Below are 14,698 nucleotides of genomic sequence, written 5' to 3' on the forward strand. Positions count from 1 at the left end.
TCTAGTGTTATGAACAGAGCTGTGTAATGTTGTATTAACAGATGTATTTTTCACAAGTCTGACCTTCATTATCTCTAATCTCTTCAGCTCCTGACTCCTCCCCTTCCGCCAGCACAGAGAGTAACGCTCGGCGCATGCGCTCTGGGTCCGGGACAAACCAATATACACAGAGCTTTGATCTCGAGACAGCAAGCAGTTTCGGCCCAGATCCGGCCCACATCTGGTCCATATGGGTTTCACACGGGACAGATGTGGGCCGGATCTGGGCCGAAACTGTTTGCTGTCTGGGGAATTACTACTTTAAAACGAAACAATTCAAAACAAAAACGTGTTCATTAAAAAAATCCCTAAGATGCATTTCTCTTTAAAGGCGAATCTAACGAGATGGGAGTCCGGATCATCATCAAATCCGTGGATGATCCAAAATGCATCTTTTCCCGAAGCATTGGGAACTTTTAGTAACTCCCCACTCTCCAACTTCTCCCTGTATGCTATTGTGTGCTTATATGCCTTGCAGATTGCTAGTAGATGTATAATATTTATAACATAATCGATATAACAATATTTCCTAGTACTCTGCGCGTATATGGGCACAATACAAGGAGAGAAGCTAAATGAGTCCGAGTCCCACCCAAGACTCATCTTTAAGAAAGAAAAAAACGACATAAGAAAATAACTGTCCCGAGGACATGATCAGTAAGTTGTGTGAGATCGCATATATTTATTTGGTGAAATCAAACCGCGCTCGTGACGCGCGCGCAGCAGGAAGTGGATTTCAGCTTATAAACCTTCCTCAAACTAACGGCTGAGTTCACGAATAAATCAATAATGTGTGTAAACGGATGATGAATCGTGTGTTGAGAATGTGTTCTTCATCCGGTACATGTCTGTGAACACGGTGCAGTCTGCGCTCACGCGGGACTCTCTGATGCTTTAATCACGGGACGAATCCGTCTCACACGGAGCGGTGAAAAACCCTATCATTAACTTACAGACTACACTCTGTGTAAATAACAAATAAAAGAGTGTGCTGCTGTGAGTCCAGGCAGTCTAACCCCGGGCCTCGTCCCAACCCAGCCGGCACATGACCGACCTTCAACGTTGAAATATGGTTGAAATAAGGTCAGTTGTGGTTTCAACGTTGAAACAACGTTGATTCAACGTTTAAAGCTGAATGGTTGAAAAACATCCAGCACATGACCAACTTTCAATGTTGAAATATGGTTGAAATAAGGTCAGTTGTGGTTTCAACGTTGAAACAACGTTGATTCAACGTTTAAAGATGAACTGTTGAAAAACTTCCAGCACATGACCAACTTTCAACATTGAAATATGGTTGAAATAAGGTCAGTTGTTTTAATGAAACAATGTTAAAAATGTTTAATGCTAAATGGTAGAAAAAGGTTAACAAGCTTTTAAATTATTTATATTAAATTATTTAAATTAATTATTATTTTAATAGCATTTAAAAATATTTTAGTCATGATACCTATTCTAAAATCTAAAGGTATATGTTAAATATTATCATCATTAACAACAATAAAACTATACATTTCGCTGCTTTATCACACTGAAACAACTCCCATTGGTAGTTTTATTTTATTACTTCTATCATGATTGGTTAATCTGGCTGTCATTCAGGAAACTGGACAATTAATCGGTTCGCGCTTTTCTACATTTAAAAATATGACCGTTGTTGTCGTCTTTCTGTGAGTGACTGAGGCGGCTAACTGTGAGCTGCTGCTCGTTATAACTGACTGCTCGGTCGGTCCCGAATTATTTCATATTTGCCTGTACATTTTTTATTTATTTTGAGCGAATTTGAGTCGTGACCTGTCAATGGAGAACAAAAACTGTGAACACAAGAAAGGTCAGGTGTTCTGCGAGGTCCTGAAAACATCCTGTCAAAATGAGGTAAGAAAATCGCTAACTTTATCTTTATTATCTTTTGAAAATAGTAAAGTATTACCAGAGTTTACAAATGGGTAGTTAAAAGGACATGTAACCTGCAGATAAATAAATACCCGTGTGTCTATTTTTGCATTGCTTTATCACAGCTGATCAAGTTAGATGCTCACCTAATGTGTTACTGGTGAGTTATGTGTTAATGTCTGTCTTTTAGAGATTTTCCCATATTTTCCTGATATGAATCCCATGCATTAGGTGTGTTATATATGTTTGTATTCTTATAATAGTTTCAAAGTGTTTTCTGCAACATATAAGTGCAAATGTCGGTATTTAAATAATATAATTTTAATGAATTAATGAAAATGAAAAAAGAAAAAAAAAAGGATTGTTTAAAGCCATGGTTCTCAAAGTGTCAGGCCCCCTCTAGTTGTTTTGCAGGTGAATCACTAAATTAAACTAATTAATGTTAATACATTTTAACTTAATCTTTGAGTAAGTTTTTTTTTTTGCACATTTAAGTATGTTACAGTTAAAGTACAGTACAGTTTTGTAACTTTTGTTACATAATTACATTTAAAATTAAATTTTAATTTAAACTTTTTTTTTTTCATTTACCTGTGTATGTAAGCACAGTTGTAGTGTTAATGTTCAAACTGTATTTACCATGGTAAAGTGTCTGACAATTAATTTTCTTATTAGAATAAAACTGCCTCATTGTTTAACTGTAGACCTGTAGCTGAATAGTTTGGCCTACTACACTGCTGAAATGTAATGTTGGTCATTATGGTGCAACTTAATATTTAATAACAAATATTTTCTGAAGTGGTACTAATAAAAAGTTTGAGAATCAATGGTTTAAAGCAGTGGTCTCAAACTCAATTCCTGGAGGGCCACAGCTCTGCAGAGTTTAGCTCCAACCAGCTCCAAATCACACCTGCTTGGAAGTTTCTAGTAATCCTGAAGACCTTGATTAGCTGAATCAGGTGTGTTTGATTATGGTTGGAGCAAACTGTGCAGAGCTGTGGCCCTCCAGGAATTGAGTTTGAGATCAATGGTTTAAAGAAATGGTATAATATGAAATCCTGCTTTTTAAAAACTTTTCAGTAAACCATTTCTTCTTTCCCCTTGTAGAGTCATCAAGGATCCAGCTTGTTCTTGAAACATTGGTAAGAAATTGTTCATCTGCTACATTGCACTGTCACTTCTGCTAGAGATGCTTTGACATTTTGTGATAGGTTTTGATTGTGCTTAGTTTAATAAAAATGTACTGAATTTGATTTGACTTGTTTTACTACACTGTAATGTTAGTGTTCTGATTAAAACAGTGTAACTGGGGGCTCTGAAAACACTGCTTGTGAATAATTTGTTAATATTGTACATTTTCATCTGAATACATTAAATAAGTGTTTAATGAATAGTGTTGTCCACTTTGTTTCCAACCTCACTGTTACTGAACTGTAAAGTGAAAATATTGTGTGATTTATTTTGCATTCAGTTTTCAGTTAAATATATTTCACAATATCAAAGTTATTGTCAAACATTGTGAACATATCTAAACAAACTGGTTAAATCTTATGTGTCCTCCAGAAGTTTGCCCTCTGCAAGTGAACGACTCCTTGTGGTGCCATCCCAAAGAAGTTCACAATCACTCTCACGGATCTTTTCCTGGACTATGCCCAGCTGGTGGAATCACCTCCCAATCTCAATCCGAACTGCTGAGTCTTTACTCCATTTTCAAGAAACATCTTAAGACTCATCTTTTTCACCAGAACTTAACCAACTAATGCTAGCACTTTTCCTTCTTTTCTTGTCTTTCATATTGAAAAAAAAAAAACCTGGCTATGCGTTCTGAACTAGACTAACTGAGACTTGTCATGGCACTTGTATACTGTTGTTGTTCGCTTGTACACCTGACTGCTTCTGTTCTTCTCATTTGTAAGTCGCTTTGGATAAAATCGTCTGTTAAATGATTAAATGTAAATGTTTATACAGGACGGTACAGAAAGTGCACAAGTGGGAGAGAGTGGAGGGGACGGCGTCAGAAAGGACCTAGCGCTGGGACACTTTCAAGGATCACCCGAAGCACAACCACACTGTATACACTAAGGCTGCTGGTTCTAACATTTTAGAGTGCCCTGCGGTAGAAATCTCATTCTGCATGCCCCACGGTAAAGAAGACACAGTCCGGGGGGGTTCCCATTAGAAATCAACTGGTGGAAGGTTCCCTTCTCGAACTGTTCAACACATTTTCACTGCACAAATGTACACAACTCTTGTAATGAGACACATTACTAAAACATGTTTTTGACAGAAACTGTAGGTTTCCACCAAAATAAAAGATCCACTGGTTTCAGTCATAAAGGTACAAGGGTTTGTCTTGTAAGTGCTGCAAAAAAATATGCATTTATGTGCCAAATTATTTCACAAAAACCTTTAAATATGATTGTATTTGGATTGTTCTACTACATGTTTTTAGCATTACCTCCATGCATACTCTGCATAATAAAGTGTGGGATTATTTTCATCTGTTTTATACAGTATGTTTCCAAAATTAAACTGCTGTTTGACAATTTTGAGCATGTGGTAGTTTATTGAAGTTGTTTGTAAAGCCATTGCTGCCAGTCATTAGATTTTTAGCCTTGCATGTACCGTGTTGATCTAAATGCCAACTAGGATCTAGGTGTATTTACACACGGTGCAAGGTACGACGGGGAAACAACGTCGTGTTATCAACGCTGATTAACTTTTCAAAATCAACACCTCATTCAGCTTTCATCCCAGGGCTGCAGCACGACCCTAATTCACCCGTAATGCAGGTAAGACGGTGAAACAGCGTCGCGATTTCAACGGTGAATCCACGTCGTGATTTCAACGTTGATCCAATTTGCAAAATCGAAAGGTTTTTCAACGTCGGGATTTCAACAGTGAATCAGCGTTGTGATTTCAACCATACATCAACGTCACGATTTCAACGGTGAATCAACGTCGTGATTTCAACGTTGATCCAATTTGCAAAATCGAAAGGTTTTTCAACGTTGATTCAACCATGGTACCTGACGTTGTTTCAACGTTGAATCAACGTTGAAATGCCGGCTGGGAAACAACACACACCGACCCACCGGGAATCATCCCGGATCTCCCGAGGAACCAGTCCGGGCCCGGCAGAAGATCCGTGTTTCCCAAGCTCTGGGTTGTCTGACAGCACAGCTTCAGCTCATGTGAGGTAATGTGAGTGAATCAGACCCATCAGACACCAAAGAACAGAAGAAGAGCTGAAGTGTGTTTGACTGCACTCGAGCTCTGTCTGGAGATGCTGAAGATCAGCTCTTCGAGTCTGGGACAAATGATCATCTGCTCCTCACTTTTCTCTTTTCAGAAGAAGAGTCCAGAACGAGCTGGAGTCTGATGTGAGAAGAAGAAGAAGAAGAAGAAGAAGAGATGAAGCACAGCTTCCTTCAGTCGTGTGTCAGAGGTCTCTTCATGCTCAGATTCAATCATCGTCAGTAAAAGCACTGATTCATCAGCTCAGATTGACCCAATCTGACACAGCTCATGCTTTCAGCATTATTGCAGCGCTTGAGAAGTTCAGTGTTTGTTCAGATTCATGTTTTCTGTTTAGAGATCATATCTGAAGCATTGCTCTCAAAGATGTTTTAAAGAAGCACATTACTATCTGCTGTCAACATGATGGAAATATGACATCAGCGCAGTTTTCATCTTCATTCATTTATGTTTTAATAAACTTCAAAGGTGTCGTGTGGAAATTATTTTAATACTTAGAGATCAGAGCTGTTTCTATTGATCATGATCTGGAAGCAAAAGATACAAGAATGAGCTGCAAATGATCAGGAAAACAGGTTTACATTATGGGTTTTCATTTGAATGATTTAATCCTGAGGAAGCATGCAATGTGTTTATTACAATACTCCAGATCCGCAGATTTAATATTACTGCACTGTTTTAATCAGAAATGTGCCGTGATCAAATCTCATTCTCAGTTTGTTCTTGTTATTATTCATCTTTTATTTTATGACAGAATAATTACTGCTGTATTCACCCAGCTTTTGTCTTCTTGTGTAAATCAGTTGTGACTCTGTATGTGAAATCCAGGCTTAAGTTTAACATCTAATCATGAGATAACACGCATCAAAGTTTGATTTCAACCATTACTTTCACTATTACAATATTTGACACGGCCTTACTCAGTCAGTGTGAAAGATATGAGATTATATATAATGTTCTAGGTCTTGATGAAGGATGATTTGATGTAGAAAACAGACTTGATCTGGTTTCCACAGACAGGATCAGTCTGTATCATGATTGAGATTAGAGCTGTGTTTTACAGCTGATCTGATCAGTATTTCTGAAAGAAGTGTGTTTAGTTCTACTCAGCTGTTCTTATCTCCAGCTTCATGTGTTGTGTCTCTCTTTATTTCTTTATTTTAGTTTAGGATATGAACTGCCAGGACCAGTAGATAAACACAGAAATATGATTTCTTACACACAATAAATCCACAGCCCTTGCATTAATTAATGACAAATAAATATATTATATTAAGAAAATATATATATAATGCAAAGGCACCAAGATATAAAGATTAAAATAATTTAATGGAGCAAACTGAATTAGGTAAAGATTGGTTATGGTAATATTTCATATAGCCAAGTAAACATTAAAGAGAAAAATTAATTAATGTTATTTAGTTAATTAATTAATGTTGTGTATACTGAAAAAAACAACAACAGTTTTGAGTTAAAGCAACACTAAATAGATGTAAATAAATGTTTGCTTTGAGAACTAAATACATTTCTTTCTGAAATAATGCTGTGGCTCCATCTATTGGTCAGATTAACTGTGACACAGATCTAAATCTGAGAAGAAAAACCTACAAATACAGCAGTAATTATTCTCTCATAAAATAAAAGATGAATAATAACAAGAACAAACTGAGAATGAGATTTGATCACAGCACATTTCTGATTAAAACAGTGCAGTAATATTAAATCTGCGGATCTGGAGTATTGTAATAAACACATTGCATGCTTCCTCAAGATTAAATCATTCAAATGAAAACCCATAATGTAAACCTGTTTTCCTGATCATTTGCAGCTCATTCTTGTATCTTTTGCTTCCAGATCATGATCAATAGAAACAGCTCTGATCTCTAAGTATTAAAATAATTTCCACACCACACCTTTGAAGTTTATTAAAACATAAATGAATGAAGATGAAAACTGCACAGATGTCATATTTCCATCATGTTGACAGCAGATAGTAATGTGCTTCTTTAAAACATCTTTGAGAGCAATGCTTCAGATATGATCTCTAAACAGAAAACATGAATCTGAACAAACACTGAACTTCTCAAGCGCTGCAATAATGCTGAAAGCATGAGCTGTGTCAGATTGGGTCAATCTGAGCTGATGAATCAGTGCTTTTACTGACGATGATTGAATCTGAGCATGAAGAGATCTCTGACACACGACTGAAGGAAGCTGTGCTTCATCTCTTCTTCTTCTTCTTCTTCTTCTTCTTCTTCTCACATCAGACTCCAGCTCGTTCTGGACTCTTCTTCTGAAAAGAGAAAAGTGAGGAGCAGATGATCATTTGTCCCAGACTCGAAGAGCTGATCTTCAGCATCTCCAGACAGAGCTCGAGTGCAGTCAAACACAGACAACAAAACACAGTTAGTGCACCGTCACTTCTGACATGAACTCAGATAAAGTGTCAGTGTCTGGTGAAATAACAGTTTATAAATCATCTCTCATCTCGACCAATCACGAGAGGGAATGAATGAATGAATGAGTGAATGAATGAAGGCCAGTGGAGTCTCTTCCTCTACAAACTCGTCCCAAACACACTTTCTGAAACAAACCACACAACATCAGTTCACCAGCGAGGGGGAAATTAATGAAAACTGTCGCCAAATGATCCTGACAGAAGCAGACGATTCGTCTTTAGAAAGATTTCACAAGTCTTCAGCATCGATATTTTATTTACGAGTAAAAGTTACCGTAATTTATTAATTTGTGTCAGAAGCGTGCGTCAGTGATGCAAATCCAAATAAATGTTGAATTATTTAATGTAAAGTGACAAAACACACTGTTCAGTCGTGACTGATATATTTATGTGTTTCACTAAATTATTTGTTATTATTTTCCAGGAAATAATATAATATGAGGAAATATGGCAGCAGTGCTTTTTCACACACTTTTTCATCTATCTATCTATCTATCTATCTATCTATCTATCTATCTATCTATCTATCTATCTATCTATCTATCTATCTATCTATCTATCTATCGGTCGCGTGCACCTCGGACGCTAGATGGCGCTATGGAGTTATTCTCGTTGTGAAATATCCTACTCGATCATATCTAAAGAGTCTGACTGGATGGACTGTAAATATGGTTGTGTTGTTGTAGAAGGAATCTGTTCTCTGCAGCTTGTCCACTACGGAGCTCCAGCAAGAAGTGAGACAGGAGACAGATGGCTGTTCAGTGCTTTATATCTTCAGGATGTGACTCTACATCATCCAGCATTATACACTTCTTACATGAACAGAGGTGGCCAATGTGCTTTAGTCTGAAATAAACAAAAGAAACATCAGAATACACAGTAACAACATTTATCTCAGTAAACATCTTCTCTATACATTGATATTAAATACCACACGAGAAATCGTGCACGCGCATCAGTTCTCCACATTCTGTATAAAGTGAACTACAATATGCACTGATGACAATAATCAGATATGCTGTGGCAATATTATTGCAGTATGACAGATAAAGAAATATAAATTACCTTTCGTTCATGCACGCACATGTATCACTCTTTGAAATAGCGGCAGAGAAACGAAACCGAAAGTAAACTTGAACCGCTCTGACAGACTGCAGTCAGCGCTCTGCACGCGCACAGCTACGTCACGCGCACAGCTAAGTCACGCGCACGTCGACGAGACTACTTTTACAAACCAATAAGAAATTCAGTACAGTTATCATTGGCTTGTTCAGCAGCAAACATGAAAAAAAACATACAGTTTCTGAAACTGAGAGAGACACAGACACAATCTACAGACTATAACTGAGAGAATCCTCCTCTGACTGTGATGTGATTGTGATGCATCTGTCTGTTAATGAAGGAGCTTCGGGACGCGTCACACAGACTGAGAGTGATGCTCTGAGCTGCGTGGGGTGATAGTGGGGGGTTAGTTCAACTATTTAGTGTGTCCCGAGATTAATGTCACTATCTTTAGTTTCGGGACACAGCAAGCTGACGTCACAGAGCTCGCTAACGCTGCGCTGGAGCTCACCGCACACACTCCAGCCCGAGACCGGACTGAGACACAGTTTCACACCGGGGAATCTCTCACTCATCCAGGACGACATTATACCTTGTTTGGGCCACAACAGCCGGACAGCGTGCCACTATCATACATATTAGTACACTAACGGTAGTTATTCGTGCCCTTCGGGGTAAAAAAGGAACAAATATGTCATTTTAAGGGTCCTGCTCCAGTGACCAGCTGTTGTACACCAAAGGGTTAGAGCTGAAGATCTTTGCCCGAACATCTTACGCGGGCTCGGGCTTGCGCTCCGGTTTGCGAGGTAAACGAGCGGTCATGTGATGTGTTTCGATTATAGCGCGAGAAACCAGCAACTAAAGCAAAGTCTGAAGTGTGAAAAAGTTTTAACCATGTTTATAATGAGAATAATGAGTGAATAATGACGCAGCATCAGTGAGCGCAGGAACACGCTGAAGACATCTACAGAGGATTCAATAATTTTCCAAAAAACACGTAGACCTAGCCTAATCTCTGTGAGTAATAAAGTTTTTTTTTAATGATAACTAAATATTCCTTGAGTCTTAAATGCATAATGTGGACAGAGTATTTACGCTAATGTTGGCATTATTCTTTTACACCACAATTTCCGAAACCAGACAATATTTCTATGACCATCACATTAAAAAAGGTAATTCCTACATGTCATTTCTTCACCAGCAGTTGAAGAAAACAATGTTTGGTTTATAACAGATTTACATCATTATCATTAATTTAAGATGAATAGTAATTCTGAATCACTGACCTGGACTTCACGAGAGGAACACGGTTCTTCTGATGATTCTCGTGGACACATTCATGACAGATGTCCAGAAAGATTTCAGTCTTGAATTCAACAGCAGTCAGTGCTGAAGAAGATATGAATGTCCTTGAGCTTTTATTACAGTCGTGTCCCACATTACTCATGCTCAAATGTCAGCCGGAAACTCAGAATATCATTCTCACCACGCACAAAATCACCCCCGTCCCGGCACGCACGCACGCACACACGCACGCACGCACGCACGCACGATTTCTCCCCAGAGCACAGGAAACTGCAAGTCCACAGACGATAAGTGGGTGATTTACTGAGAAACAACAGTCATGTTGAGACTGCCGGGATTTATCCAGAAGACTGGGGGAATTGCCCCCCGCCGCGATCACTAGCGAGGGTGAACCCCCACCCGCCCAACATCAGCATCTCCGGATGTAGATTAGGCCTATAGTTCGCACGCGAGGGGTCTATAGAGAGATTTTCTGATGTTTTTTTTCTGATTTTCTGACTCAGAATACCAGGACGAGTGGAAACTACACAGGACTGAAATGACTCACTGTTTGTGTGAAATCTGTAGGTTTGAAAACACCCTGTTGTTTCTGCTAATAATGAGACGCTTTCTCAGAATGAGTCAGTTTCTCGTAAATTAGAAACGTTAGAAAAAAAGAGTGGGGGATTATATTGTTACGTTTATACATTTTAATAACTTTATTACATTTATGATGATCATAAAGTTATGGTCGTCATGTGACTCAAAGCAGAAACAACAGTTTTATTAGTTTTATCCTTTTTATTCGAAACATTCCCAAACGCATTGTGAAGTCTCTCGATTCTCATCTTTATAGATAGTTAGTTGATCTTCAGTGGAGGATGGTAATGTAATCTATAGAAAATATGAATAGGCTATTTTTTTGTGTTTCTGAAAAATATCAATATACCAACATAATAAAAAACGGAGTGTTTGCACTATCATTTTAAAAAGAATACACCTTTTATTTCGTTTGAAGAAAAAAATAAAAAATACAGGAAGACAAAGTTAACTATATGTAATTATTATTTATTTCTCTCTATTATAGATCAGTGTGTGTCCCACAGTAAACCAAATATATATAACATGATAACGGTTTAATACTATCTCTCTTTCTCTTTCTCTTCATGTAATAAGGATTCTAAGATTATTTGTACCAAGTATAATATAAAATTTTATAAAATTATATATGTAAGTGCGGTTTAATGCTTAACTGATTTGCTTAATATTAAAATGATAATGTTTCATTCTGTTTTGACTTTCCATTTCAAAGACTAGATTTTAACAATACTACACTTCATTAAAATGTCTGTGATCATTTAACCATTATCATGCAATATTGTATGTATCTTGTTTATCATGGGTCACATAATATGCTGCCAGATCTTAGACTGATCTGCTTTGCATTTCTTTAAACTGTTGTTTTGGCTTGCACAGGACCGTAGCTGTGGTCAGCGGGTGCAGCTTGTACAAGTGGGCCCTATTTGAAATTGTTTCATTTGTAAATTCATTCTGTTTATTTATTTGAGATATTTACACAATTTTTTAGTTTCTTCAAGTTTGTGTCATGCTACATAAACCGAATAATTAAATGTAAAATATCACTGCATAGTCTTTTACAAAATTACTCGTTGTAAAATATACAATCAAACCAACATTTATTCAGACACCTTCAACATTTCTCACATTATCACAGTTTATTTGCTATAGTTTAGAAAATGGTAATAAAATATGACAAGAACTCTTAAACTGTGTCAGAACAAATTCATCTTGATAATGTCATAACTTTTATAGAAAGATATGTAATGGAGTAGAATCAACCAAAGCTTCAGTCAACTGTTAGTATGACAATATTTACTCAACTATCAATACTTTGTTAAAAAATTAACAATATATTTTTTTATTATTATTATTTTGTTCAGTCTGTGGTGTGAAAAGGTTGCATTAGCAATTCAGGAAAAATCACATAAGTAAAAGATGGTCAGGTCAAAGTGTCCGAATATTTTTTTAATCAATTTCACTAGTAGTCCACTGTCACTGTACACTGTAAAACCTGACAAGTAAACTTAACTCAAACCGTTTGAGTAAACAGATTGCCTTGATTTAAACCCTGTAAGTTTTAAAACTTTGCATTCAAGTAATTAAGTGATTAACTAAGTGCTGATTGAGAATTAGTGATGAACAGCTGCTGTTGACAAACAGAATCACTGAAGAAAAGAGAAACACAAGAACTACTACAACTGACTTCAGACACAGCCTTAGATGAAATCAACTGAAATAAAATACATGAAATCTCTCAAGATCTGATTAAACAACCCACAAACAGCATCAGCAGCTCCACTTATTAATAACCAGACTGACTTTATTTCTGTCAGACGTCTACAGAAGATCTTATTGAGAATGAACTAAGGTTTAGATGTTGATTTATTGTTTCATTTGAAGTAACCATGTTAGAGATCAGTGTCTGCTTTAGTTGGGCTCTTGACCCTTGACTTCTGTCTTAGTCTTTTCTCTGGTTGTTATAACCGTGTGTTTCTAAAACACATTTGTTATAACTCAATAGACCAGAAGAAATGCCATCAGGTGTTAACCTGTAGCTAGGTGTAGATTGTTATACTTTATATTGGTGATGATAATCATCAATTATTGAACCATATGGAGTCTAATCTCTGATGAAATAGGGGTGTTGTGCAATTTGATTTATTATAGTAAAAGTGATTCTAAGAGCCAGTGGTTCTGTAATAATCAGTTAATACAAAGACTTTCCAAACAGTTTGGTCTTCTATGGTGTCAGTTAGTCACACACAGACATCAATAATCAGAATATGAACCTCAACAATGGTGACCATAAAAAAAAAAAAAAAAAAAAAATGCTGCAGAGCATGCTGGGAGCCATGGATGAGTTTTGTACTACAATAGTACCCAGCATGCATTGCAGCATGTTTTTTTGTCACCATTGTTGAGGTTCATTTTCTGATTATTGATGTCTGTGTTTGACCAGTTGCTGGAATAGAAGACAAATGTATGTGTACAAAATGTTTATGAAGTCATTTTTATATTAACTGATTATCACAGATTCTTAGTGTCACTTGTATTAGGTCCACTTCTACTAATCACACATTTGTTTCCTCAGCAATTAGACTCTGTACAGATCAATATTTGTGAATAATAATGAATAATAATCATCACCTATATAAAGTAACAACACCTAGTATACCTAGGTACAGGTTAACACCTGATGGCATTTCTTCTGAGCTTTTGAGTTACAACAAATGTGTTTTATAAACACACAGTTATAACAGCCAGAGAAAAGACTAAGACAGAAATCAAGGGTCAAGAGCCCAACTAAAGCAGACACTGATGTCTAACATGGTTACTTCAAATGAAACAATAAATCAACATCTAAACCTTAGTTCATTCTCAATAAGATCTTCTGTAGACGTCTGACAGAAATAAAGTCAGTCTGGTTATTAATAAGTGGAGCTGCTGATGCTGTTTGTGGGGTTGTTTCATCAGATCTTGAGAGATTTCATGTATTTTATTTCAGTTGATTTCATCTAAGGCTGTGTCTGAAGTCAGTTGTAGTAGTTCTTGTGTTTCTCTTTTCTTCAGTGATTCTGTTTGTTAACAGCAGCTGTTCATCACTAATTCTCAACAGAGTTGGGTATAACGCGTTACAAAGTAACGCGTTACTGTATTCTAATTACTTTTCGTGATAACGCAGTAATGTAACTCATTACATTTAAAATAAATGTAATTTGATTACAGTTACTGATGTCAATAAAATTACGTTACTTGCGTTACAAATGTATTGGTAAGAAAAAAATATTAAAGGAAATAAATTAAAATACATTTCTAATCACGTTTTGGGGCGGCTGCGTCAGTTATTGAGCATGCGCTTTAATGAATTACCGGAGAACTCGTGCTGTTAAAATGGACGGAGATTTTTGTTCAAGATCGGGAGGGAAGGTAACTTCTGGACAGGTGAAGAGAGCTGTAGCAGCGTGTGTGGTGGAGGAAATGCTGCCCTTGTCGACTGTGGAATCGCAGTCATTTAGAGACTTGCTTACGATGATAGTGACGGACAGCTCTGTACCCTTGCAGGACCGAAAGACATTTGCAAGGTATCTAGATAAATGCTATGCGGATGGAGGGCTGTCACTTTTGTGTAAAAAGCTTTTTCGATTTTTAAGACATAAGTGTTCACTGAATTGATTCTAAAATCGATTTTCCATGTCTAAAAAAAAGACGTTTCCTTTTTTTTTCAACGCCACATAGAGCGCTTGGAAACGCACAAGTCAGCAATATTTCTTATTTATTGGCATTAGAGCTTTAATCTGGCCTTAAAAGTTAGGCCCGACAGGACCCGAGCTCGACAGGTTTCGGCCCGAGCCCGAGAAGTATTCCAATTTGATTGACAGCTTTTTAATAGCCCGAACCCGTGTGCAGCGCAGCCCGACATTCAGATATGCGCATACACACAAAGCTCTTTTGCCTTTTGTCAACAATGAGTCATTTATACATGTTTTAACATAATTTATTCATAACTAACGTAGACTAGGCCACTTGGAAGTTGGAATAAAGAAATAAAATAAGTTCTCTGTAAACATCGTAACATCTAAGCACTCTAAATAGACAGACTAATTTAGCCTATAGCCTAAATAA

At 37.0% G+C, this 14,698-nt stretch overlaps 1 long non-coding RNA gene across 1 annotated transcript; it reads right to left on the reverse strand.

The window, feature by feature from the left end:
- Nucleotides 1-7,973: 7,973 nt before the first annotated feature.
- Nucleotides 7,974-10,230, reverse strand: LOC113100863 (uncharacterized). Its single transcript, XR_003289808.1, has 2 exons — nt 9,997-10,230; nt 7,974-8,494 (listed from the first exon to the last, which is right to left on the reverse strand). It is a non-coding gene; the product is annotated as an uncharacterized LOC113100863 (long non-coding RNA).
- Nucleotides 10,231-14,698: the final 4,468 nt, after the last annotated feature.

The sequence above is a fragment of the Carassius auratus genome, unplaced genomic scaffold (assembly GCF_003368295.1).
Source record: "Carassius auratus strain Wakin unplaced genomic scaffold, ASM336829v1 scaf_tig00217386, whole genome shotgun sequence".
NCBI classification, from domain to species: Eukaryota; Metazoa; Chordata; class Actinopteri; order Cypriniformes; family Cyprinidae; genus Carassius; species Carassius auratus.